Source organism: Trachemys scripta, chromosome 7 (genome assembly GCF_013100865.1).
Source record: "Trachemys scripta elegans isolate TJP31775 chromosome 7, CAS_Tse_1.0, whole genome shotgun sequence".
Taxonomy (NCBI): domain Eukaryota; kingdom Metazoa; phylum Chordata; order Testudines; family Emydidae; genus Trachemys; species Trachemys scripta.
The window spans coordinates 47,187,942-47,212,144 of NC_048304.1; the positions used below are offsets into that span (position 1 = coordinate 47,187,942).

Consider the following 24,203-nt stretch of genomic DNA (forward strand, 5'->3'; position numbering starts at 1 on the left):
ACTTCAGCATTATGCCTGATTAAGCCAGTGCGGCGATGTGCTGAAATGTTCTTATTAGAGCTTTCAATAAATTAAGCTGAGCAATTGGCCTGGACTGTGCGTTCCACCCACTGGAGTGGCCTTCTCAGGGGGCTGAGGAAGGGGCAGGGCAAGCATGTGGCCAAGGCCTGTCCTGAACCTGGTCTGCGGCTAGAGGACTTTGGTCTCCAGGCCTGGCAGTCCAGAGCCTTCCCCAGCACTACGCTCATTCAGTGATGTGGAAGAGACCAGATCCCCAGGGGTTAGCCGAGCAAAGGGGCTGGCATGAATCCAGGGGGAGGCAGACTGGTGAGCTGGGGAAGGTGGTGAGTTTGAGGGGGCTGCCCTGAGGAGATGCTGCTGACTGAAGTTGTGCCAGTATCACATTAGGGGAAATGAGTGGGAGTCCTGGGCGGCGCAGCTGGGAGTGTTTGGAACCTGGGTTTTAGTTCAGACTACGCAGAGGTGGAAGGCTTGGGCAGCTGCAAAGTTTGTTCTGAAATCTGGTTTGTATGCTGCCCCCTCACTCTCTGCGCGCCCCCCCCCCATCTGTTTCCTCAGTGCTGTCCCCTGGTGCAGTCCTGGGGGCATAAAGGGACAGCAAAGGCAGCTGATCTGGGGATAGGGGATGTAGCCAGGAGCAGAGGAGTGGCACGGGCTGTTGCAGCCAAGTGTAAGTTAGAGCAGCCCTGAGACAATCAATTTAAAACCAGGAAATCTTCCTGCTGTTCTGACTTGCATGAGGGACTGGGCCAAGGATCTGGGACGGTGGCTTAAAGCCTTCTCTGCCTCTCCCCTTCCCTCCTGTGCTGCGTGGAGCGTGGCCGAAATGGACGATGGGGCCTGCATCAGTCAGGGAGATTGGGTCTGGGTCTCTTTCTAGATCTGCTTAGTTCTGTCTGCACTGGGGAACCAATGTACCAGAACCCTGGGCCCCAGAACACGCAGGGTCCTGGGTGGGAGTGTTGCCCCTTTTGCAGATAAGCAGGGGCTGGCTCACCTTCTGCACAGCATAGCAGTAGCTATGACGGTGAAGGGAAGGACAGAAGGGGAATCCAGCCTCCTCTTCAAGGGCACAAGCTGATGGCCTGTTGCAGGGGCCTGGCAGGATTCCCCTTCCACCCCTACGGACAATCAGCGGGTGGATTAGCACATCGGGACTGCCAGGAGAGATGCTATCACTGAGGAGGAGAGACGGAGTATGGCATTCTGGTCACCTTCCTCTGAAGCATCAGCTATCAGCCTCTGGTGGAGTGAGGACACCAGACGGGATGGAGCATTGGATTGTCCAATCTACTGATACCTGTCGTCTCCTATTCGTATAGCTGGGACATTCATTCTGACTCCTCCAGCCGTATCCCCTACCCAGGCAGCAAACATTCCCAGGTGGATCCCTGCATCTTTCTCTGCATGTTGCTGCCCCCAGCCTTTGAGCACTGTCCATGCGCTGCACTGTGCTGGCGGTGGGAGGATGCTCCAGTCCAGGGGAGAGGGTTTGTGTGTGGGTGTGTCTGAGATGTAAGGGATCCGAGTGACTTCACTTAGGTAAGGAAGGCGAGGGAGAATGGCGGGGTGAATGGCAATCCTCTGAATTATGGTTTGACTAAGCCCAAGGCCCCCAGCTACGTTATGGCTGGGTTCAGCTTCCCTTGTGGTGGGCAGAAGCCCTCTCCCAGCAGGGCTGTGGTTCACCACCATCAGAGTTATTCTTGCTTCACTGCAGGCTCTTTGCTCCCTCTGTGCCGGCTACAGTCCCTCTGTAACCCCTCTCTTAGCGTCCCGGGGCTTAGATCCCTATCGCCTCTGCTGTCCTGCTTTATTTTGGCCTTGTGAGCCTGCCTGGGAATCCGGCACCATGCCCTGGGAGCCATCCGGCTCGTCAGCACTGTCAGCAAGGTGACATACATGGTCCTAGCACTGATTTTGCCTTGACCCAGCAAACAGTGGGGCTGGCCTGTGAGGGTCCCCAAGAAAGCATCCAAGATAGTGGATGGCAAGAGAACACAGGCAGCTTTGGGGGAGCGGTGACTGAGGCTCTGCATGGCCAGAGGGCACTGGGGACACCAAACGAACAGGCTGATCAGCTCAGAGGTTTGCTAATAAAGGGGCTAAAGAGAGAGCATGGAAACAAGAAGCACTATTAATGCCAGCGTTGGAATCGTGAGTCACCTGCAAGGGAGCTTACTGGCTGCTGCTAAAGCTTTCACCAAACCTATCGGGCCAGCTCTTGCCCACACTGTGCAGTCGTGAAAAGTCTGAAACGCCAAGGAACAATCGCAGCTCCGCTGCGTGGGGAGGCCTCCTGGCCCATCCTCCATGCTAAGGAGAGACGCTGCTCGGAGGGGCATTATGGGAGCTGGTGTGCAAGGGAGCGGGTGTGACGCTGGCCATAAAGGAGGATCTGCTGTGTGTGTGAAACACGTGTACACGCACATGTGCTCCTTGCCCTGCTGTTGGCTTAAGGAGCAGAATTCCATCCCCTTGCTCCTAGTGTGCAAAGCCTGTTTTATGCAGGGTCTGTTGGAGGGCAGCAGGATTTAACACCATAAGAGCTGCAATGTTTGGGTGATTGTGGCACACGCTGTGTATCTCTTACGGTTTTGTGTTCTATACTCTGTAGCTGTAATGTCTGAGGAGCCTGCCTGCTTGCCAGTGCCACTTTGGAAGGCAGAGTTGATGCTGTACGTTACAGAGAAGACCTCCCCACCCTTCCTCTCCTACACTCCTGGAGACTTTACTTTATAGTTCAGTGGTTTGAGCATTGGCCTGCTAAACCCAGGATTGTGAGCTCAATCCTTGAGGGGGCCATTTAGGGATCTGGGGCAAAAAATCTGTCTGGGGATTGGACTAGATGACCTCCCAAGGTCTCTTCCAGCCCTGATATTCTATGAGGCTGCTCTACCTTACGCTGGCTAATCTAGGAGCTACACAGCCACTTTTCCCTACCCCCACTGTGCAGGGCAGTGAATGACTACACAGCATGACAGACCATGCAGCGTGGGTGGACTGCAGTGTGTCTAAAAGATGCCTTATGAAATGAGCATATTAGATAAAGCTCTGGGTTGATCCCTTCTGTATCCGTGACCAACGAGTGAAACACCCAAAATAAAGACGGCCCTTGCGCAATCCAAGCCAGCGCTAACAGGACATGATAGGGGTGTCTGGTTACTCCCAAGCAGACTTCAGGCAAAGCTGGATGTGTTCAGTAAAACTGCTAGCTCTGTACCTTCCCCATCCGCCCGAGTGTATTAATGACAGGCTCCCGGAGGCTGGGACACAACAGCTGACAGTTGTTTTTGTGCCACCAATGCTCAATTGCCAGTGTGTCCCTGGACACACATTGATTTCCTACAGACTGCACCTTGCACCCTGTGTGTCTGAGCACCGCGGCTATTGTTTAATAACTTCAGTTTGTGCAGGGCTGTATCTTGCCAGGACATTTTTCCATCCCATGCTGCCAGCCCAGCTCCAGGGTCAGGGATTGCCAATCAGACAGCTGCTGCACACCCAGGACCTGGAAGAGCATATGGGTGGGCGTTCCCCACAACAAAATACTCCGTTTACTCCCAGTTAAAGCAAGTGTCTCCACCACAACCACAAATCCAGAGAATTGCCAGCTAAGACATCCACCAGTCACATGCCCTCGAGCCATAGGCACCATAATAGCATGGGCCTTGATTTCCAGAAGTGCTGAACATCAAACCCTCCCCCTGATGGAACCTGGAGCAGTTCCGTACTTCTGCCCAAGTGACCCAATCATGCACACACTAGCTCACTTCCACACTCAGACTGGCATCATATCAGCAAGTGTAACCCGCCTGCTTTACACTGCAGCATTTGACTTTGTTTGGCCTAAGGCACAGGAGAGGAGCCATGGGGAGATGATGCGGATTGCAGCTGGCATACTCTGTATCTGCCCATCTGAGCAGGGCAACTCAGCACCCAGGGGCCTAGAAACACCCTGAAGTAGAGCGTGGTCATTACCAAACATGTTCAGTAGCTGTTTCTGAAGCTGTAGAGGAAGTTTTCATTGTGGGCAAGCCACCTGACTGTGTAGATCAATCTCTGATAATTTTCATATGTCTTTACATTGTGCCTCTTCATATAACCTTGTGGTGGGTCTACCCACGTGTAACCTCTGTTTTCATGGAACTTTGTATCTAAGCCTCATTTAGAAGAAACTTTGCATTGCCCTTGGTATAATATTATAGCCCCTAAGGATAGAATAAGATAGAAGAAAAATTTCTTTTTGCTAGCAGTAAAACAAGAGCTCTCCCCCGCCACTCTTAATCAATTGCCCTGTTAAATAAATAAGGTGTGAATAAGCAAGGCATAAAAGGCAGCACCTCCAGACAGCCTCAACTGTTGGAGAGGGGCTGGAAGCCAGACCCAAGAACAATAAAAGGTGTCAAGTGGGCTCATTAAAGACAAGCAAACATACTGACGGCCTCAGGGGTTAGAAGCAAGCACCTTCTTTTGAAAACACCCTCTTTGCAGCATTGAAACAACACTCAAAAAAAAGCAGCACAAAGGACCAATGGACACAGACACAAAGTTTAAATCTGGTACAGATTTGCATAAGAGGAAAGCTGCTATAAAAGTAAGGTGTCTTGCAGAGGACCCTGGGTCTCGTCTTGTCAACATGGAAGCATCAATCCGGATCGGCAGAAGCCCGGCTCCACCCCCTCCCCCATCTAACTCACCTGGCCAGTAAAGTTAAGGGGAGCAACTAATTGGTAACAACAAGACAAAATGGGTTTTTGTGTGTGTGTGTGTGTGTGTGTGTGTGTGTAAGTGTAATATATTATATGCATATAATACAGTGTTAATAAATACATGTATTACTAATAAATGTGGCGTTCTGCCTTATTCCCCCTGAAAAGATCCTGTGCAGTACTTTAAGTACAACAACTGGCCACACCCAGTCACTTCTGAGAGCTCAGTCAATCAGAGCACAGTAGGGGATGGGGGAAAGGTATAAATAAGGAGTTAAAGCAGGGGTGGGCAAACTTTTGGGCTCAAGGGCCACAGCTGGGTATGGAAATTGTATGGTGGGCCATGAATGCTCATGTAATTGGGGGTTGGGGTGTGGAAGGGGGGGGGGAGGGGTCCCGGGATGGGGGTGGGGGCTCTGGGGTAGGGCCAAAAATGAGGAGTTCAGGCTGCAGGGGTGGATGAGGGCTCTGGTAGGGGGTGCAGGTTTTGGGGTGGGTCTGGGGATGAGGGGTTGGGGGTGCAGAGGGTGCTCTGGGCTAGGACCGAGGGATTCGGAGGGCGGGAGAGGGATCAGGGCTGGGGCTGGGGCAGGGGGCTGGGTTGCAGGCTCTGGGCAGCGCTTACCTCAAGCAGATCCTGGCAGCAACGGCAATATCCCACCTCTGGCTCCTAAGCAGAGGCATGGCCAGGCGGCTCTGCGCACTGCCCCATCTGCACCCCCCCCCAGCTCCCATTGGTTGCAGTTCCTGGCCAATGGGAGCTGTGGAGCTGTGCTTGGGGCCGGGGCAGTGCGTGGAGCCCCCTGGCTGCTCCCACATGAAGGAGCCGGAGGGGGGACATGCCACTGCTTCCGGGAGCTGTGCAGTACCACAGCACGTGTAGAGCAGGGCAAGCCCCCAAGCCTGCTCCCTGGCTGGAGTGCTGGAGCAGGGCAAGCCCTGGACCCTGCTCCCTGGCGGGAGCTCGAGGGCCAGATTAAAATGTCTGAAGGGCTGGATGTGGCCCCTGGGCTGTAGTTTGCCCACCCCTGAGTTAAAGGCAACCCTGATGAGGAGGTGCTTGGTGGCAGGTTCTTGTAACATGTTGAATACAGGTGAGTGCTATTCTGGCTTCTCCTACTAGGGAAGCTCTCCATTAAGATAAGGTTTGATCCATGAGGCAGTGTTTTATGGACCTGGAGGGAGAGCTATGGGGAAGCATCTCTCACCTACAAAGGCTACATTGTCTGTGGAACTTCATGTAGCTATCCGCTAACTGTTCGAAGCAGGGATTCTGTCTCTGTTCAACAGATAATGGGGCAGATCTGAGGGAGTGGTGAGTTTCTACATTCTTACCTCACCTGGCGGGGCTTATGGGGTGCAGATAGTGTGAGTGCCTTATGGAGATCCAGGGACTGGCTATTTTATATGCGGATCCCAATCCATGTACCACTTTGGATACCGATGACAGGTTTCTGATTCACCAGCAAGTAAGGAGCAGTCAGTTATTAGCACGTGAGCTGGACCGGGGCTCGCTGTGGAGATCCCCAGATTGTCTGTTTGCTGGCAGGGTTCTGAAGTGTTTGAAAGGGCTGAGATGCTGCTATTCTCCCCGGGCTTGGACAAGTCCAGCTGACACACACACTACATAGTATGGTCACTCTGTAAAGACTGAGAACTCATCTCCTAGAGCCACTCAGAGGGAATGGGTTTGTGTGTGTGTACTGACATAGAGAAGTGTAACTGTTATGAGTATATGTAATAGCATCAAAGTGTATGAGAAACACCATCAGATTTACTGCCTAACAACTTGAATTTAAAAGTGATTCTTAGTATTGGGCTATAACTTACAATGTTGTCTCGTTTCAGTGTGCATGGAATGTTTGTTTACTAAGAAAGTGTAGCCTGTTGTCCAGGATATCAGAGAGGCGAGGTGGGTGAGGTAATGTCTTTTATTGGACCAGCTGCTGTTGGTGAGAGAGACACGCTTTTGAGCTAACACAGAGCTCTGTGCAGATACAGCACACAGAACTCCGGCCTGAAGAAGAGCTCTGAGTAGCTCGAAACATCTCTTTCATTAACAGAAATGGGTCCAATAAAAGAGATTCCCTCACCCCCCTTGTCTCTCTAAGGCCTGGTCTACACTGCATACTTACTACGGTGCTCAGGAGAGTGACAAATCCACACCCCTGGGCAACGCATTTATACCCACCTTAACCCCCGTGTCGGCAGGAAAGCTTCTCCCACCGCCACAGCTACTGTGTCTTGCAGAGGTGGAGTTATTAAGCTGACGGAAGAGCTCTCTCCCGTTGGCGTAAGGCCTCTTTGCCAGGCACTGCTCTACATTTGTAGTTTACACCTGCCCTAAGAAACTGCACGGCCGGCCGTCCCTCTGAAGTTGACTGGGAACTATTCATACCTACCGGGCAGGGTTTACAATAGTCCTGAGGTTTAACTGAGTCACATTGTGTGAAATGACAGCACTCTGGTCTGTGCACCCACAGAGAGGTAAGCTGAGGTGCGGGAAGAAGGGGACTGTAATAGTTAAGGATAATATTGCCTCATCAGCTCCATTCTGCAAACAAACCCAATGCACACGCCACTACCTCTAACTCCCGTCCAGCCCCATGTCCCAGCGAGATGAATATGTATCCAGCTGGGCAAGCAGGTACAGCCTGTCGTATGCTCTGGGTTGCTAGATGTGCATGCGCAGGGACGAGGCTGGTGTGCAGGAGTGTGATGGAGAGCAATCCAGATGGGACTGGAGTCTCGGCCAAAGGTTCTGGTGGATATGGGCTGAGTCTGGGGCTGGCAGATTTTTCGGAAGCAGGGTCTGTTGCAGCTGGAGGGCCTGAGTGCAGATTTAGATGCTGTGAGCTGCCACGCAGCTCCTTGTGCCAGCTCCCTAAAGAGTACCGCCAGTGTGGGATGCTCCTTCACCGGTGCACAGCTGGCTGTGCCAGTTCTCCGTTTCTTCTGCAACAGACTTGGCACAAGCCATGCACAGAGCAGAGGCAAGGGGAGAAGAGGAAAGGGTAGTAAAGGTTAGACCCGCACCTCAGCCATCCTATGCCCTGCAAAGCCCCATTGATCCAGAGGCACAACCCTGAGGGCTGCCCTAGCTCATACCTGGGTCCCCATTAAATCCCTGAATAGGGGGAGGCACAATCTTCCCTTTAGCCTCTGCACTGGTACCTTCACTAGAACCTGGGTAACTCTGCCCCATGTCCTACCAGCCCACCCCTAACCCTCGCCCTCCCTGTGCTCGGCCATCTCTACTCTTTGGAGCAGCAAGGTAATGAACACGACAAGGATTGGCCTTTCCCAAGGGCTCAACGACCAGCTAACACACTCGGGCCCAGGGGTTGCCTGGCACGCCCAGAGTACATCATATTTTTATCTCTGGGACGTTGCCATCTGTGTGAAGGTTCCTAGTTCTGGCCCTCCCTTGATGATCATGCCTCACCCTTATACAGCTCTTTCCATCAGTAGATCGCCAAGCACTTCACCAAGGGGGTCAGTATCATTATCCCCATTTTACAGATGGAGAAACTGAGGCACAGGCAGAAAAGTGACCAGGGTCGCCCAGCAGGCCAGTGGAAGAGCCACTGATTTATTTGTCCTTATTTACTTGGTTGTTAACTAGTCCAGCTATGCAAGATGCATCCCAGAGGCAGTGGTGTGCGGTGCAGCCCAGTGCTCTGGGTACGTGCTGGGGGAATGCCGTGCTGGGGGAATGCCATGCTGGGGCGCTCCCCAGCGGTCTGTAGGTGTTACGCCCCCTGGGTGAGGAGCGTCGGGTGGCACCCACCTACATTTCTGACCTACTCACCAGCTGCGCTGATGTCAATGGCATGTTACTGGATGAGGGCAGCACAGTGGCAGAGGCAGGGGTGGTTAAAAACTAAACAGGGCTGGATCCACCAAAACTGTGCGCTTCCCAGAACACATCAATTTCCCCTCCCACATTCCCTTTCTCCTCAGCCACATGCTCCCAGGGCTCTGAGCTCTTGCTCCCTGTCCCTGTTCAAATGGATTCTTCCTTCTGTCCCTCCTCAGGCTCTTTGATCTTCCCCTTCCACCTCTCCCTGAACAGGCTCTGGGTTTCTCACTGTTCTGGGCTCTCCCAGACTGCCAGGCCTAGATACCTAGGACCTGGCCCTAATCCAGCTCCCTGTGTCCTGTGAGTGCTGCAACTGTGCCTAGGTTTCTGTTAGCACCAGCTCCCGCCCACACCCCTTGCATTCAGGCTGATGGCAAAGTTGCTGCCTGATAAATGTTGCAAGATCAACATAGGGCTTTGCTCCTTATATTTGGGAAATGTTGTTTGTCATTTAAAGAGTTCAATGTTAAAAGTGCCCAGACAGTAAGGTGATGGGTGCTATTGAAATGCCTATAATAAAAACAGCTGAGCAACACACTGCCCTGGCCTTCTTAAAGGAAGCCAGCTAATCTTGCCTTTCCCTTGGTGAGGTGTTTGCATATCCAGGGTCAGATGGACTGTACTGGCCGGGGCTTCCCAAATGTGACCTGCGGCTGTGTTTGCAGCCAGCCAGCCTTGCACCCAAGTTCTGTGCTGCCCATCCAAGTGAGAAGTTAGTCCGGAACTATTACGACGACTGGGCGCATGTATACGGTGAACTGTTCCTGTTGATCATTGGGCCAGAAGCATCTGGTGCTAGATTGTAGATGGAGTTTGGGAGTATGGGCATGTTTTGTGACTGGTGGGGTGTGGGATTCTGGGCAGGGTTCTGGCTTGTGGGTGGGGTTTGGAATTGTAGGGGTGGCTTGTAATAGTGAGGTTTGGTTGTGTGGATGGGGCTGAGAGTGTGGGCATGTATTGGGTTTTAGCTTGTGGGCAAGATTGAGGTTCATGACTATATCTTGGTTTTATGGATGGGGCTTGGACTTGTGGGTGGGGCATCTTAGAGCACCGCCCACTTTTTCTCCCATGCTGCCCATTGATTGTGGGTCAGAGGGGCCCTAGTGTCTGGTTTGCTATATTTTGCTTTGCCTTTGTATATGACAGATCTGTCCTTGTAGCCAGCTCGCCCTCCTGTTCTGGTCTCCTTTCTGGGGAGACTGATTCTCCAAGAGGCCAGCTTTTCTTCAAGGGCACATCCCTGGGCTTCCATGTGCATTTGTTTGTCCCCCGCACCCACATGTGAGCCCGCATTGCCCTCTGTGCAACCTTTACCGAGCCCCCTACCCCTTCCCCGGCGCTCGGCACCACCGCTGCCAATAATCTGTGATGTCCTAGCCAAGTTTCAGGGGAAGCATCCATGGAATGCAAACCCCCACGCGAGCCGGGGTGCTCGATCCAGCCCTCACCTGGGTCCCGCTGCTCTGAACCACCCTGACACGGTTGTACTCGGGGAGGGGGGGGGGCAGAGGGGGAGGGGCCTTTGGGTGGCTTAATATCCAGGGTCAAAATACTTAAGCCCCTGGATTCCCTTCTGTGAATCCTAAAGAAAACCAGGCACAAAATGCTAGTTTACCCAGCAAGAAGGCAACAGCTGTGTAAATGCAGACATGGTCAAGCCGCTCCTCTGATCTCAACCAGTTGTCCCAGGTAGCAACTATCCCATCAAAGGGTCTCGGGGGATGGGGGCGCTTATTTGGACTCCAATTCAGGAGATGGCGTGCCAGGCTTGGTTGAAGAGGATGATAACACAGGCTGGGAGAGGGGATAGATCTCTTGCATGCAGCAGTGATTGTGTGGGGTGCTAAGGGGGTGTCTCCTTCAGCTCCCTTCCTGGGCAGCACTCCAGGGGCTGGATTCTCAGTGGAGCTGCACCAACTTTGATTGGGCGAAGCTGATGTATAGCAACTGGGAGCCAAGCCCCACAATGCAATCCTGCCAGGGCCTAGCAGTTCTGAACAGCTCCCCCATTACAGAGCCCCGGGCAGTCCAGGGTTGGTTGGCGTGGCTGCTGAAGAGGGTGAGGTCATCTTGCTTTCCTGAATTGTGTCTACAGCCATTCCACCCCCCTAGAGCCAATCAGGTTAGTCAGACCTGCAGGAAGTGTATGTGTGGGGGGAGGGGAGAGCAGCTGCATGTGCCACAGTTCAGTGCCAGCAGTGCCCAGGAAGGCAATGGATGCCAGCGTAAGCGCACACTCCAGCAGGCATTGCTGAGCGGGTGTGGCAGTGCTGCAGGCATGGGCTGGCTGCTGAGTTTCCCTGTGGACGGGCACTGACCATGCACTCACGGGCTAGTGTTCGTAAAGGAACGCGGATTTTCCATGGTCCAGGAGATGTCTATGGGGCTGAAATAACGTGATAGGGGTCTGCTGGGCCATGTAAGGGGTGGGAAAATGCAGCCACAAGATAAACACTGCTGCAGTCAGACCAATGGAGATCAGCAATGGCAGCCCCTGCAGAAGCCAGCAGCACATGGGGCTGCCCTGGCCACACCCCTTCCTGCCTCCCCCTCCCAACTTGCAATAGCCCAAGACAGCCCTGGCCAGATGCCCCCCCGTCTCCCCCAGATATGAGAGCTAATTCCTAGCTTTGCAGCTGGGCAGGTGCCCCCCAGGGTGCAACTTTGCATGCACTCTTCTCAGAAGACCACCAGGAAACCAATGGTGAGATACACCGTCTGATCCCAAGGGGCGGTCCCTGCTGGGGGAACCCCCACCCCTCTCATTGCTCCTGTCCATAGGCTCTGTGGGAGTTCTTGCCTCTCTGCAGAGCAGATGATCTGGGTAACCCCCTGCATGTAAGTGACAGTCGCCCTCCTCCAGCCTCTAGCCCCAGTTACCCCTCGAGACCTCGGTTGGTAGTTGGGCCCCGCTCTGAGCTCCCCTTACGCAGGGGTTGATCCAGAGTCAGGCCAGCGAAATCAACGGTGTTAGCGCTGGAGACCCATTACTCTGAATCTTAGCAAGGTGGGTTCTGCCCGCTTGGGCTGGGGATGGGAGGCGGAGCCCTTCCGTGGCTGGAGCCTTGTCTTAGCAGAGGATTTGGGGGGCACGTGGGTTCCCCTGGAAGTCAGCGGAGTGACGTCAGAGTGCATCTGATGCACAACCACAGAAGGGGTCTGCTAAGACCCCTCCTGGTGCAGATCAGAGGCCCCCTACAGAGATGATCCCTCCCTCCCTCTTCGCTTGATCTGCTTTAGGTCGACTAAAGTAAGTTGGCGTCCAGCTCTTGGTTTTGTCCGCAGCAGTGGGTTTTGCAGAGGCATTCCTGCCTCCTAGCTGGGAGGGGAGAGGTAGTCCCCCTGTTCTGGTGGGTGCCTGGCTCCCCAGGAATGGGGAAGTAGTGTTTGCCGCTGCAGATAGTGGGCACGACTGGCACCCTGGGACGGGAGCAGATGGCATGAGAGAGTAGGTCATGGGATGAAAAGGATCAGCAGCCCACACCTCTTGTTGCTGCCTGATCCATTGGCAGGGCAGCGCTCTGTGCCTGGCCCATGGAGCTCGGAGCCCTGATCAAAGTGCCCAGCTTACTGTCAGCAGGACAGCCAGGGGCCAGCAGCTTCCCTTGGGGCTTATATGATCCAGCTGGAGAGAGAGACAGACCTCTGCTCGCATACCCCAAAGCCCTGGGGAGCTGGCTCTGCTGCTGAGGGACGGGAACAGAGTGGATCTGCTAATGGTGCGACAAGCCTCTAAGGCAGTTCCGACTCCCTACAGCTCTCAGGCCGGGGAGCCCCTCAGCTCCCCCAGTGAGCAGGAGTTGGGGGTCTGCTGGCAGCAGCAGATGGCTAGACCTGAAGCAGGAGGGGTGGGCTGGACACAGGGTTCCGAGCCTACTGCACCCAGGGGCATTGGGAAGTGTTTTATTTTTAACATTCTTCCTGCCACCTCCTGATCCTGAGCTCTGGAGCATTTCTAGGGCAGGGGCTGTGGTCTCTGCAGAGAGCTGTGTCAGCTCCAGGCCTGCCAAGACAGTAGGTTTGGGTCCCCCACAGACGTGGCATATTGACCAAGATGACTGGGTCGAGTGACAGGACGATTGGCTGCCCAGGAGAAGAGCATCTCTGGCCGTATCCCCCTGCTCCTGTGGCAAGGAAGAAGGGGTGGACGGAGGGATCAAGTGACTGGATTTGCTACTGATGTGCTGTGCAGCTAAGGACAAGGTTCTGTGCCTCAGTTTCCCCATCTGTAATACAAGTGTTATGGAAAGAATGGATGGCCCAGTGGTTAGGTGCTAGCCTGTGACTAAGGAAACCTGGGTTCAATGCCCTGCTCAGTGTGACCTTGGGCAAGTCACATAGCCGCTCAGTGCCTCAGTTTCCCCATCTGTGAAATGGGGGTGATAGTACTTCCCTGCCCTGCTGAGGATGAATATGTTAGAGGCTGTTAGGTGCTCCTGTGCTATGGTAACAGGAGCCAGAGGAGCACCTTAGACTGTGCTGCTCCCCTCACTCAGGGCTTGTCTTCATGTACAGTGCCACAGCTGCAAGATGCTTTGGGAGAGCTTCTCCCGTTGGTGTAATTAATCCACCTCCCCAAGAGGCAGTAGCTATGCCGGCAGGAGAGGCTGCTCCCGGGGTAATGTTGGTATAACTGTGTCGCTCGGGGGCGTGGATTTTTCACACCCCTCAGCGACACAGTCAGACCCATGTAGGTCTGTAGTGTAGACCTGAGGGGAGTTAACTTCGTGAGTGTTTGCAAAGTGCCCTGAGCTCGAGGGTGAACGCAGCGTGACTATTCCTGCCATGTGGGTCAGCTGTTGGGACCTTATTGCATGGAAGCCATGGTGCTTGGGGTCCTGTGTCTGAAATATGGCCCTTGTCTTTTCAATAAGAGCAGCTCGATTGGGGGCAGGAGGGGAGCATGCCCCTCTTGGCTTCTTTATGGCACAAGCAGGACTGAGAAGTTTTACGTTCCCCCACCCCCATCTTGTTCAGCTTGTTTTCTATGCTAGACTATCCACTCACATCTGCCTTTGTTTGCTGTTTGTCTTTGCTCCTGCGTACCGAACGGCAATGACTAATCTACACTGTGGAGAAAGGAAGCCTTTGTGAGAGATCCAGCCTTCTCCCGCCTCCGCCCCCCCCCTTTCACTAAAGGGTTAGGACCTGGGGGGCACTGTAGCAAAACAGGGGTGACCTGGCTTGACGGTCCCGGTATCTCTAAAATATCCTTTGACTCCCCACAACTCTGTCCTGCCCTTCCCAGCACACCACAGAGCCGCTACAAAGGCACCAGCCTAGTTTGCTAAGGATTGCTTGCAGGTTGCCTGCCAGGGGCCATTAGATCCAGTGGGAGTCAGCTGAGCCCAGCACATTCTTCCCGTTAGGAGGAGGAGCCCAGAGGCGAGCTGGAGAAGCAGCTTGCTGTGTGCACGCCGCTTAGTGTGCGCTACTGTGCTAGGTATGCACCAGACCTTGTGGCATTCTGTCGTTTGATTGGATGTCTGTTCTGCCTCTCTTGAGTCAACCCCTCCCCTTCCACCTAGGGCCCTGGCAGCCCAGGCAGGACCAGGTGTAATGACCCGCCGCTCCAAGCGCATCAGTCTGGGGTAGCAGGGATGACAATGAGCCGCCTTTCCCTGCAAAGTGCTTTACAATCCTCATGGCTTCCCCAGGGATAGGTCACTATTGTCCCCACATTAGATGGGGAAACTGAGGCACTGATAGACAACATTGCAGGCCCAAGGCAAAAGTGGCAGAGCCAAGATTAGAACTCGGGAGCTACTGGCCCCCTGTCCTATGCTCAGATCACTAGATCATTGGGTTTTAATCCTTACGTTTTGTGCACCCCTAAACTGAACTGGGATAATTGGTGTCCTAATAACCAGCATAGAGAAATCAGGCCAGTCACTGGCCATCTGGGTACAGGGGCTTTCTGTGTGTGCATTTTGTCCTGAGGATCTGAGTTCTAATCTCACAGTTGCCACCAGGAAGTGCCGATTGGGGAAGCCCTTGATGGCTATGCAGTGTATACAGAACACCAAGTCTTTGTGCCCCTAACCCTCTCTGAGCCCCAATGTTCTCCAGCACACAAAGGGTATAACAGAGCTCCCCAGCTGCAGTGAAAGTTTGTGCGTGTGGGTAGCTTCCTCTTTAGCCCTCCCCATCCCGCCCCCAGCTTTCACAGGAAGGAGGGTGCTCTCGTCCAGGGGCCGAGAACAATTCACCATGTGTTCCTAGCCTGGTGAGGAGGGCCGGGGGGGGGGGGTCATTCGCAGGATCACTTTACAGATGCTCTGAAGGCTGGTCCCTGCTTCCCTTCTAACATGAATGAGGCAGGCTGGAGGATGTGAGGCTTTCAAAGGACAAATGGGCAAATGATTGTGGCCAGAGGGGAATTAGAAACCCTTGGGCAGCTCAGGGCTGAGAGTCTGCTGGGGAGGAGAGTCCTTTGGTGAGGTGGGGAGGGGGTCTTGGGAGTGTCCCCCACACCTGGAAAGGGGATGGGGAGGAATGTTCCACTGGTGCTGGGAGAGGGGAATGGCCATGGAGCATCCCATTGGAGCTGATGGGGAGTCTCCTGGGAAGATGTCACGTGGTGGGAGATGTCCCTTGGAAAGTTCTGTCTTGAGGTTAAGCGGTAGGGGGTTCTCCGCAGGATCTGGATTCTAGCTATGTGGGGGGGAAGGTCTGGTCCTGGAAGACTCATGTAGAGCAGAAATGTGGGGAGTGGGGTGAAACCTGCCAGAGATTTCCCCAGTTTGTCATGTCCATTGCAGGGAAATGTTGAAGTCACGGCTTGGGATGCACCCGTCTCATGCAAAGCTTAGCTGATGGCAGTGATGCTCTAAATCCACCATCTCTGGGACCCATCCCCTTACACACCCCTTTGGCTGATAATATTAGAGTGGGGCGGTAGCACCGCTCTAATTAAGGTTAAGACTCGCTTACTGTTTACCAGCTGATTTTTTTCTAAGTGCCCTAAAATCCTCATGCTGACTCAGATTGTCTTGAAAATCGATGTGTCTCATGGAGATGTGGGGTAGGGTCGGTGGTCCAAATTTGAGGGTCTTTGAGCTTTGGGTTCCCACGATACAGCTCCCGCCCAAAGAATGTGGCATCAACCTTTGGTGGTCCTTATTAACCCTTCTCGCGCACAGCTGGGCAAACCAATCTAAGCAGGCTGATCTAGTGGTGGCTCATCTTGCTCAACAGGAAACCTCACCTGGGAAGTGGAGGGGCTCAACTGCCTCTACACCCCTCCCTTTGTGCCAGCCAAATGGACACATGGGCCACGTTCACCTCATTGACTTCCCTGGAGATGCACCATAATATGGCTTTGTGGATCATCCAGAGGAAGTTTTATATAGGTGGGATTTGGGGGGGGCCCAACTGTGGGTAGGAGTGCCCTGCCAGACATGACACCTCCCTTGTGGGCTCAGGCAGCCTGGCACAGTGCCCAGTGCTATGCACATTATTATTATTTTTATGTCATGTGAGTAGTGCTCGGGTCTGTGTGAGCAAGGTGCCCAGCAATGCCTGCAGCGAATGGCATTTGGGTGGCTAATGGGAACAAAGGACGGAGCGGGGTTGGAAGAATGAAAGCAATCTGCAGCTGTGGAGCGGCAGGTGGCACGTGCAGGCTCCCCCACAGGAGGCCAGGGTTGGGTCACCAGTGGAATGAATTGGACGGCCTCATCGCTGACTCCCCTGGATCTCTGTCCTCATTGATTCAGCACAGTGGTGATCCCAGCTCAGGGGCACCAGGGGTGGCAGGAAATAGGAATGAGGGGCACTGGCAGAGCTGTGCGGGGGCTCAGGCCCAGAGGAACAGGAGATGCAGTGAGGTCAGATTTAGGGCCACTGGATGGTGAGGCCAAGATAGGACTGAGAGGCACCAGCTGAGCTGGGTAGGGGGGACCCAGAGCTGGAATGAGACTGCAGGGCCGGGCCTGTGGCCCGCTAGCAGGAGTTGGGTGCAGGTCTCAGCAGCAGAGCAGAGCATGGGCCCCACTGAGCTGGAGCAAGGTGCTGGGAAAGGAGTAGCAGGGGGTAGTGGGTTAGGACCGAGGAGCATTGGCAGAGCTGTGTGAGTGGGAAGCTTTTTGAATGCCTGGAGTGCTGTGTCCGGCTGCAGCCTGCGCTGCCAGCCCCTTCCTTGCTTGGACACTAAAATAATCCTCTCGGTGAGCCCTGTGCAGCCCCTGGCAATGAGAACAAATCTGTGCTGAGAGACAAAGGTCCTCTGGAGACCCTGTTGCTTCCTGGCATGTGAGTCTGCAAGTGCCCCTGGGCGCTGGGTACCTGCCACTTGGACCAGGGACTGGCCCTCTGGCACCTTATATGCTCCCTGACCTCTGGAACTTCTCGGCTCCAACTAAGACAGGGCTGGGAGGTAACTTGGAGGCGTCATCAGACCCTTCTGACTGGTTTCGGGGAACAGCTCCCTTCTCCCAGCCCCCAGAGGTGGCTTTGGAGCTTCTTGCCAGGGAAACACATGGCTCCGAGAGGAGGAAAACTTTAGCTCTTTCTCCTCTCGAATCCCCGTGTCACTGAGCCGCCTGGGACAGGGCTGGAACATTGTGTCCCGCTCAGCGAGCCATGGGGCATGCAAAGCAAAGTCGCCTCATGTTCACCTCACAGAGCAGATGTTGGGGCTCGCATATCCTCTCCTCACCCCCAGTTCCATTGCCCAGTCACTATTTCACCCCCACCCCGGGCAGACTATATAGCTCCCTTGCTATCTCAATCAGTAACACCGCGCACCCTGCCTTTGCTGCGGTGCCACCGCCGGGGCTCCCTCTCTGCCTTGCCGGCACCCCCAGAGTTACAGATCTCCCCCATTCGCTTACCTTTTCTGTCTGTCCCCAGGCTGGCTGCACCTCTTAGTCCCACATTGTCACCCGGAGAGGCGCTGGTAACAACTGGGAGTGACATCAGCCAAGAACAATGAAATGCTTGACAGGCGAGGCACAGGCCAAAGGCTCGGGAATATTCCCCCCCCCCCCCCATCCCGCCCAGCCTCTATCCCTCCCTCTAGGATCCAATTACAGCGGATAAAGGAGACACTAAAAGGAACAATGCATACTGGGTAAGGCCATCTGCCAAGGACAGGGACATTCCATCCCCCATCCCCACCAGCCCCCCTCCGCTGGCATATGCTCGCCCTTTGTAATTGCATTCTTTCCTGGTAACTGAGCAGCCAGTGCGGCCGGCCCAGCGTCAAGGACACCGCCAGCGGGCCAGGCACGGGTCCCTGGCACAGGGCGGGCTCTTCCCTTTCCATTGCTCTCTCCCCTCCTCACTGCCTGTCACAGAGCAGTGACTAGTGTGCCACCCAACCATCAACCCTTGGGTGCTCGCTGTTGCTAACCCAGGTGGAGGGGAATTCTAGGGATGAGGGCCTTGGGTAGGTGAGGGGCTGGATTGCATCCTGCACTGCACAGGCCTAGGGGGAGCTGTATCTCTGTTCTGGAGGTTCCATGCAGACTGCTACTGCACAGGTCTGGAGTGTGTGATGGGGCCCAGTGGCCGTTCACCAGGCTGTGATGGATAGGTCGCCAAGGGATGGAGTGGATCCCATGGTCTATAGAATCAAAGCAGCATCATGGGGCTTGGAGGGAGAGGTCCTACAGGGGTGCTTGGCAATTCTCTGGCCACCCGTAGCTCGCAAAGGAAGAGGGCTTTGATGCCCAGGCGCAGCTCAAATCCTGGAGCTTCCCCCTTTACACTAGACACCCGGTGACAATAGGAAACAGCATTGCTGTAGCTCTTGAAGGCTTGCAATGCAGACTGGAAAGGACCCCAAGATGTCATGAGCCTGTCATGAGATGTGACCCACCGCTGTAACCATGTGGCTCTGCAGCCCCCCAGGTCCAGATCCACAAAGGTATTTAGGCTCCGAACTTTCACTGCCACAAAGGGAGTTAGAAGCCTGAATACCAGCCCGTCAGATCCTGGCTGTCAGTGCTGTCATGTGGTATGATCACTTAGTGGCTGGTGCAGACACGTCTCCCCGAGAGCTGATCCTGTCGTGCCTTCCAGACAGCAGCTGCTCCCAGGCTGCCGCATGGCTCTGCTGAATGTTTCTGGTTTCCTGGCTGTCGCATTAGCTTTCTGGCAATACTCATCTTCGCAAAATAGGCCCTATTTCTTCCACTAATCCACTCGCTGGTGCAGCAGGGCTAGGGATCGGGCAGGGCTTGTACGAGTTCCTGCATGGTTCGGTTGGGGGTTTCAGCCTGTCCAGGTGTTGCCTTTCCAATGTGTATAGATGCCATGGTGGGATGGTCCTGCACATGTGCTCCCCACCTGCTGGGGTCATGGCAGGCAGCGTGTCCTTGGATGCAGTCCTCATAAAATGGGCACTTCTTGCAGAGAGGTGGCAGTCATGGCTTTGGTTGAGTTTTCCTTGTGAAGGGCCAAGCTAGGGGTAATGTTCCAGGGACCCAGTATTTCCCAGATTTGTAGGCGCTGCTATTGGCTCTTGCTTTTGCATTTTAATGTGGCTCTCTGCCATGTTTCGTTTCAACTCGCTTGTATTTCAGCCTCTGCCGGGGATGGTGGTTGGGCCCTACCCAGGTACATATCCTCACCATTTGGTCTCCCCAGCCTGAGGCAGAACAACGATGTAATGAGGCTCAGATGAGCCCTGGCTGGGATGGAGACAGCACAGGGGCTGTGAAGATGGGCTCTCACTCCCCGCATTATAGCAGAGGACCACCACCATCTCCCCACCATCTCCCCCCTGGCTGGGGCTCAAGGAGCATGGATGCTGCACAGTGTCTCTGCCTCCAATGCTCAGCTGATGGCAGGCAGTGATGAGTTGTCACCCTCCAGTGAAGAGGATGGTGCAGAAGAAGGGCCAGGACTAGGAGGACACAGGGCTCCGACATGGACACCGTTACTGCTGAAGGCCCCATGGATTCACATCAGTTGAGGATCTGGCCCATTGGGTTTTTGTCATTGGGCAAAGGAATGATGAGAGGCGATGGGCTGCCCTATGCTTGGGTGGGGTGATTTGGAAAGTGATCTCCCTGTGGTTGGCACAGGTACTAGTAATACCCAGCTGGACGTGCTGGGTACTGACTGGATGTGATCCCTGTGGTCGTGTAGAGTTGGCTCCATGATTTGATTGCTGGTGGCTGGTTTTTGCAGGGTTTGAATGTTTCAAATGCAGTTTGGCAAGTGCCCTGATCGGGGAGAAGATGGGGTGAGCCGCCCCCACTTATTTCAATAGCAAAACTGCTGTTGACTTTAATAGATCAAGGATTTAACCACATTAGTGACTGCCTCCACACTGTGCCCATAGCCTTGCTGCTAGCGGGGGGCATGGAGCCCCACAGCGCTAGCCTCGGCTCTGCAACAGGGTCCCTGTCTGAACTGTGCTTGGGGCCCACCCGCCATGTTGACTCTGGCCACTGTTAGCTTGAGGGGCTGCCTTTGCATTTGCCCTCATGCCTCCCCATGAAACCTCCTCTAATGCCTTGTCTTTTGCTGCCCCCACTTTTTAATCTCACTGCTCAGTTTGATGCTCCTGAGCAGCTGCCCTCGGCTGGGCTCCCAGCGATGCTCCAGGAGGCAGGCTGGCCTGTGGGACTGTTATGGTGCCACTGTGCTTTCGGAGTGGATTGGAGAGAGAGCTCCTGTGGGGCTGGGTCACTCTGCCTACTGCCACCCTCTCCCCGGGATGTGACTAGGACAGAGGCTGCCCGGGGCCTCTCTTGGTCTGTCCGCTCCATCCCTCCATTTGGAGACCTTTCCTGATGGCTGCTTGTCTCTGTCCCTTCACATCATGTGTGGGAGGATGGGCCTGGGACTCCCTTAGTGAACACTGGGCATTGGCCTGGCTTCCTGAAGGCCTGAGGAGACCAGCTGTGTTGGAGTTGTCGCAATGTGGTCATGTCTCTGCCAGCTTAGCCACACACCTCAGTTTGCTGTTGCTTGCTCTGCAATGTCCGGCTGCTTCCCCCCCCCCCCCCGTGCCTTTCGAGTGCCCCCGGGGTGAGCAGCATGCCCTCAGCACTGTGATCTCCTAGCGCCGCCTTTTCTTCTGTGGTGTCGAGGATGCCTGGAGCCTCCCTGGAGTTTGGAAGTCACCCGTGCAATCAGTGGCTCCTGAGGGGTGACTATTAAGTGTCTTGCAGTCACTCCTCCAGGCCTCTGTGCCGCTCTCACCGTTCCCCGGTGGCCCAGCTATGTCTTAGATGCCCCATTGCATAGGTGCCAGTTTCCTTCCCCTGCAGTGGCTTGCCATAGCACTGGCTGTCATGAGCTACCCGCTGGGCTGCTTTCCAGGCTGCTCTGCGAGGAGAATTAGCCTGGCACAGACCAGGTAGACCTGCGTGAGGGACGCTCTCTGACCCTGCCATGACCAGCTGGCATCCTGGCTGCAGGCACACATCTCAGAGCAGGATCTGTCAAGGGATCAGCATACCCTACCGTGTAGTGCTTGCGGCACGTGCCTTCCAGCCGCGCTGTCACATCCCAGCATGCAGCTTCTGTTCTGGAGTTGGTTGGCCATGCGGACCCTAGCACTGCGCACAGTGGGGCCGTGGCTGTGGGGCAGTGAGGGGAGTTGGGGGGCAGGCGAACTAATAAATTCTGTGACAGGCCAGTGTGTCTGTGCTTTGGGACAACCTCGGTATTGTTATTTGTATGCTAGAAGCCCATCAAGCCCGCACTAGGGCCCCATTGTGCTAGGTGCTGTATCCATATGAGTCCCTGCCCCGAAGAGCTCACGCTCCAAGGACTAGGCCTTGTGATGCAAGCAGGGCGCTGTGCAGCTCTCTAGCATCAATGCACTGTGGGGAACCCATGCCACCTGCTAGGAGCCATGGATGTAGAGGAAGGAGTGGGCAGGGAGTGGAGGATGAGAAGGGAGGAATGGGTGGGGAGTCTAGAACCTGCAGGGAGGGGAAGTCTGGAGTTGAGTACGCAGAGGGAAGATGTGGAGTCTAGAACCTGCAGGGAGGGGAAGGCTGGAGTCGAGTAATGGAGGGGGCAGGCAGGGCGTGGAGATCGTGCAATGTTCGACGAAGCTCTCCATCCTTGCTGCAAGCTAGCAGGACGCGCTGCGCCGGGAACACGACACTCCTGGGAGGAGAGCCTAGAAATGCTCCCTGGTAATTGGAGCGGCTGTTGGATGTAGGAACACAAGGGACGGGGCTCACAACAACACGGAGAGCAGAATGTAAGTGCAATACACAGGAGCAACAACTGCTCCAAAGGGGTAGTCGTGCCTCTGCCAGCTCCCACATGGGGAGGGCCCGAGCGCGGTGTGCCAGGCCCCTGTCTCAATCTAAATGCACCAGCACATGGCACCGCCCTGGGCTACACAGAGCATTGGAGGTGCAAGGAGTCCTCCCCACTTCTGCACTGGGGCAGGGGTGTTCTGAAAGGGGATTGTGGGGGCACAGGCCCATCCCTCTCTGTATCAGCCAGCAGATCTGGGCCACCCCCAGGAACTGGCTCCAGAGGCATTTTCATGCCCGGGATCTGCAGGCCTAGCTCTCCTGGCAGCGCTGGAGACAGCAAGGCCAAGACCATGGTGATAGGATTGCTGCTTGCAAGGTTGGATGCAGGTGCCTCATGATGCCGCAGCCACAGATGCTGGGCAGAGAAACGAGAATGCGCCAAGTTCAGCTTGGGCAGAAGAGGCCACGGCTCAGGCCAACTCACACCAGGGCTGTAACCAAGTCTGCCAGCCCTGTGCCTGTCTCACCCGCTCCCCTCTGTGTGGCCTTAAAGGGGTAGCACCCTTCTCTGCCTTGCCTTTATTTTAAAAAAAATCCAAAATCATTTTAAAAGGCTCAGAATGGAAATGGGAGGTCGGGGTTGGACCCTTAATGGAGGGTCACCCCCGAAAAAATCCCCAAATCCATCTTTGCTCCGCTCTACATGAGAGCTCATCTGTGCAGCACCCCCCAGGCCTGACCCCTGGTGGGGGTCGCTGGGCACTGCTGGGATCCTAGAAGTATTACTTGCTGAGTGTTGGAGGTGCCTGGCCCTTCCAACTGGGCTTGCCCTGACTGCCTACGCCGTAGCTCTGGGAACCACGCTTTCTGGGGGAGCATCTATTCTTCTCTGATAGTGATGGGGACATTCACGCGGGCAAAAGGTGCTGGATGGGCAGTCTGCTAGCAACCCCAGTGCAGGGGCAGCCTCACATTGCCCTTGTTCTTGAGAGCACCCTCTAGTGCTGCGAAGATGCATTTAATCCCCATGGCCCATTCAGTCCTTGGCCAGCAAGAACGCTGTGGACAACCTCCCCCTAGAAGCAGATGGGGGCCTCCCAGCTCCTGTCTCTTGGGGCCAAGGCACAGCCACTGCTCTCCCAGGGCTGGATGTGCTTTAGTGCCATGGTGCTTTAAGCCCTGAGACTCGCAAAGCTCGTGGCCCTTCCCCCACCTCCTCCATCCCAGGGCTTGGTGGCCACGTGGTTGTGACGGACGCCCATGGACTGGCCAGCGACCGGCCTGGCTGAGCTGGGAGCAAATCCCCCGCAGGGCCTAAGAGGATCAAGCTCAGCATTATCTAGCCTCCTCCTCAGCCATTCAGGGTGCAAGCCAAGCATCAGAGCTCTCCTCTGTCTGGCTGCGCTGAGTGCTAAGGAACCAGGCCAGGTGGCTCTGGAGCAGCCATGTGGCTGGCGGCTTTAGCCTGTGCCCCATCTGTTCAGCTCGGTCCCTCACTCCGTAATCCCCCGGACATTTAAAAGAAGCTATTTGCATTGTTATTCCGGGATGGGGGGCAGGGGGTCACTTGCCATTTTCCTCTTAAGCCAGGGTGAGCTAAATCAACCAGCTCCATTGTCCAGGGGCTGATGGGAGAGCAGGTCCTGTAGGAGCAGGGCTGATGCAAAGGGATGTGTACCTCAGAGGCCACTGTTGCTGCTGGGGGCCACATGCTGCAGCCAGTTGGCTCCGGAAAGGGGCAGGGGATTCCCAGGGAACTTCCCTGGGGGAGTCAGTGAAAGACTGGGGCGTGGTGCTAATGAGGGAGCCTGTGCACGGCTTTGTTACCGTACAGCCCAGGACCTTGCCACGCCTGGCCCTGGATCATGCTTCCCGAGGGCTGTGTCTGTTTATCCCACGGAGCAGTGCTCCTCCTGCTCCATTATTCTATGGACATCTTCACAGGAGAGACTGCCTTTCGGGGACCCCCTCCTCCCTGTTTAATTCTACCAGGAAAGGCTCTGTGGCTCGCCAGTGGGCCTGGGACCTCAGGTAGAGAACCAGTGCTGGAGAGGGAATTGCTGTCATATCAAAGGCTCTGGCCATTGTAGAAACTGGGCTTTACTTGCGGGTCAGGAAATAGGAGTTCTGAATCCCAACCTTTGGCTACAGCCACTAGACAAGCTTCCTTCCTAGAGCTTGGAAATCAGGCTCTTGGTCTATTCCCTAGACAGTGCTCTTTCCCAGGGCTGGGAATAGAACCCAGGAGTCCTGACATCCAGTCCCTTACTCTAACCTTGTGACACGCTGCCTCTGAAATAATCAAACTGCCCTGCACCCTTCCAGCAGCTGACCCAAAGGACTGTTCTGCTCCAGCATGCAGCAGACCCCGCTCCCTCGGTCTGCTCTTGCTGGAATTTGAGTCCTCTCCGTGTACAACCCTGTTCCTAA

The 24,203-nt window shown here is 55.0% G+C and overlaps 1 protein-coding gene across 2 annotated transcripts in view; it reads right to left on the bottom strand.

Moving 5' to 3' along the window:
* The window catches only part of PCBP4 (poly(rC) binding protein 4), a gene marked incomplete at its 3' end in the record, with an annotated part of 33,857 nt that extends 16,286 nt beyond the window's left edge, over window positions 1–17,571 (bottom strand). For both annotated transcript variants that reach the window (XM_034775953.1, XM_034775952.1), the window contains 1 exon segment: window positions 17,430–17,571.
* Between the last annotated feature and the right edge of the window lie 6,632 nt (window positions 17,572–24,203).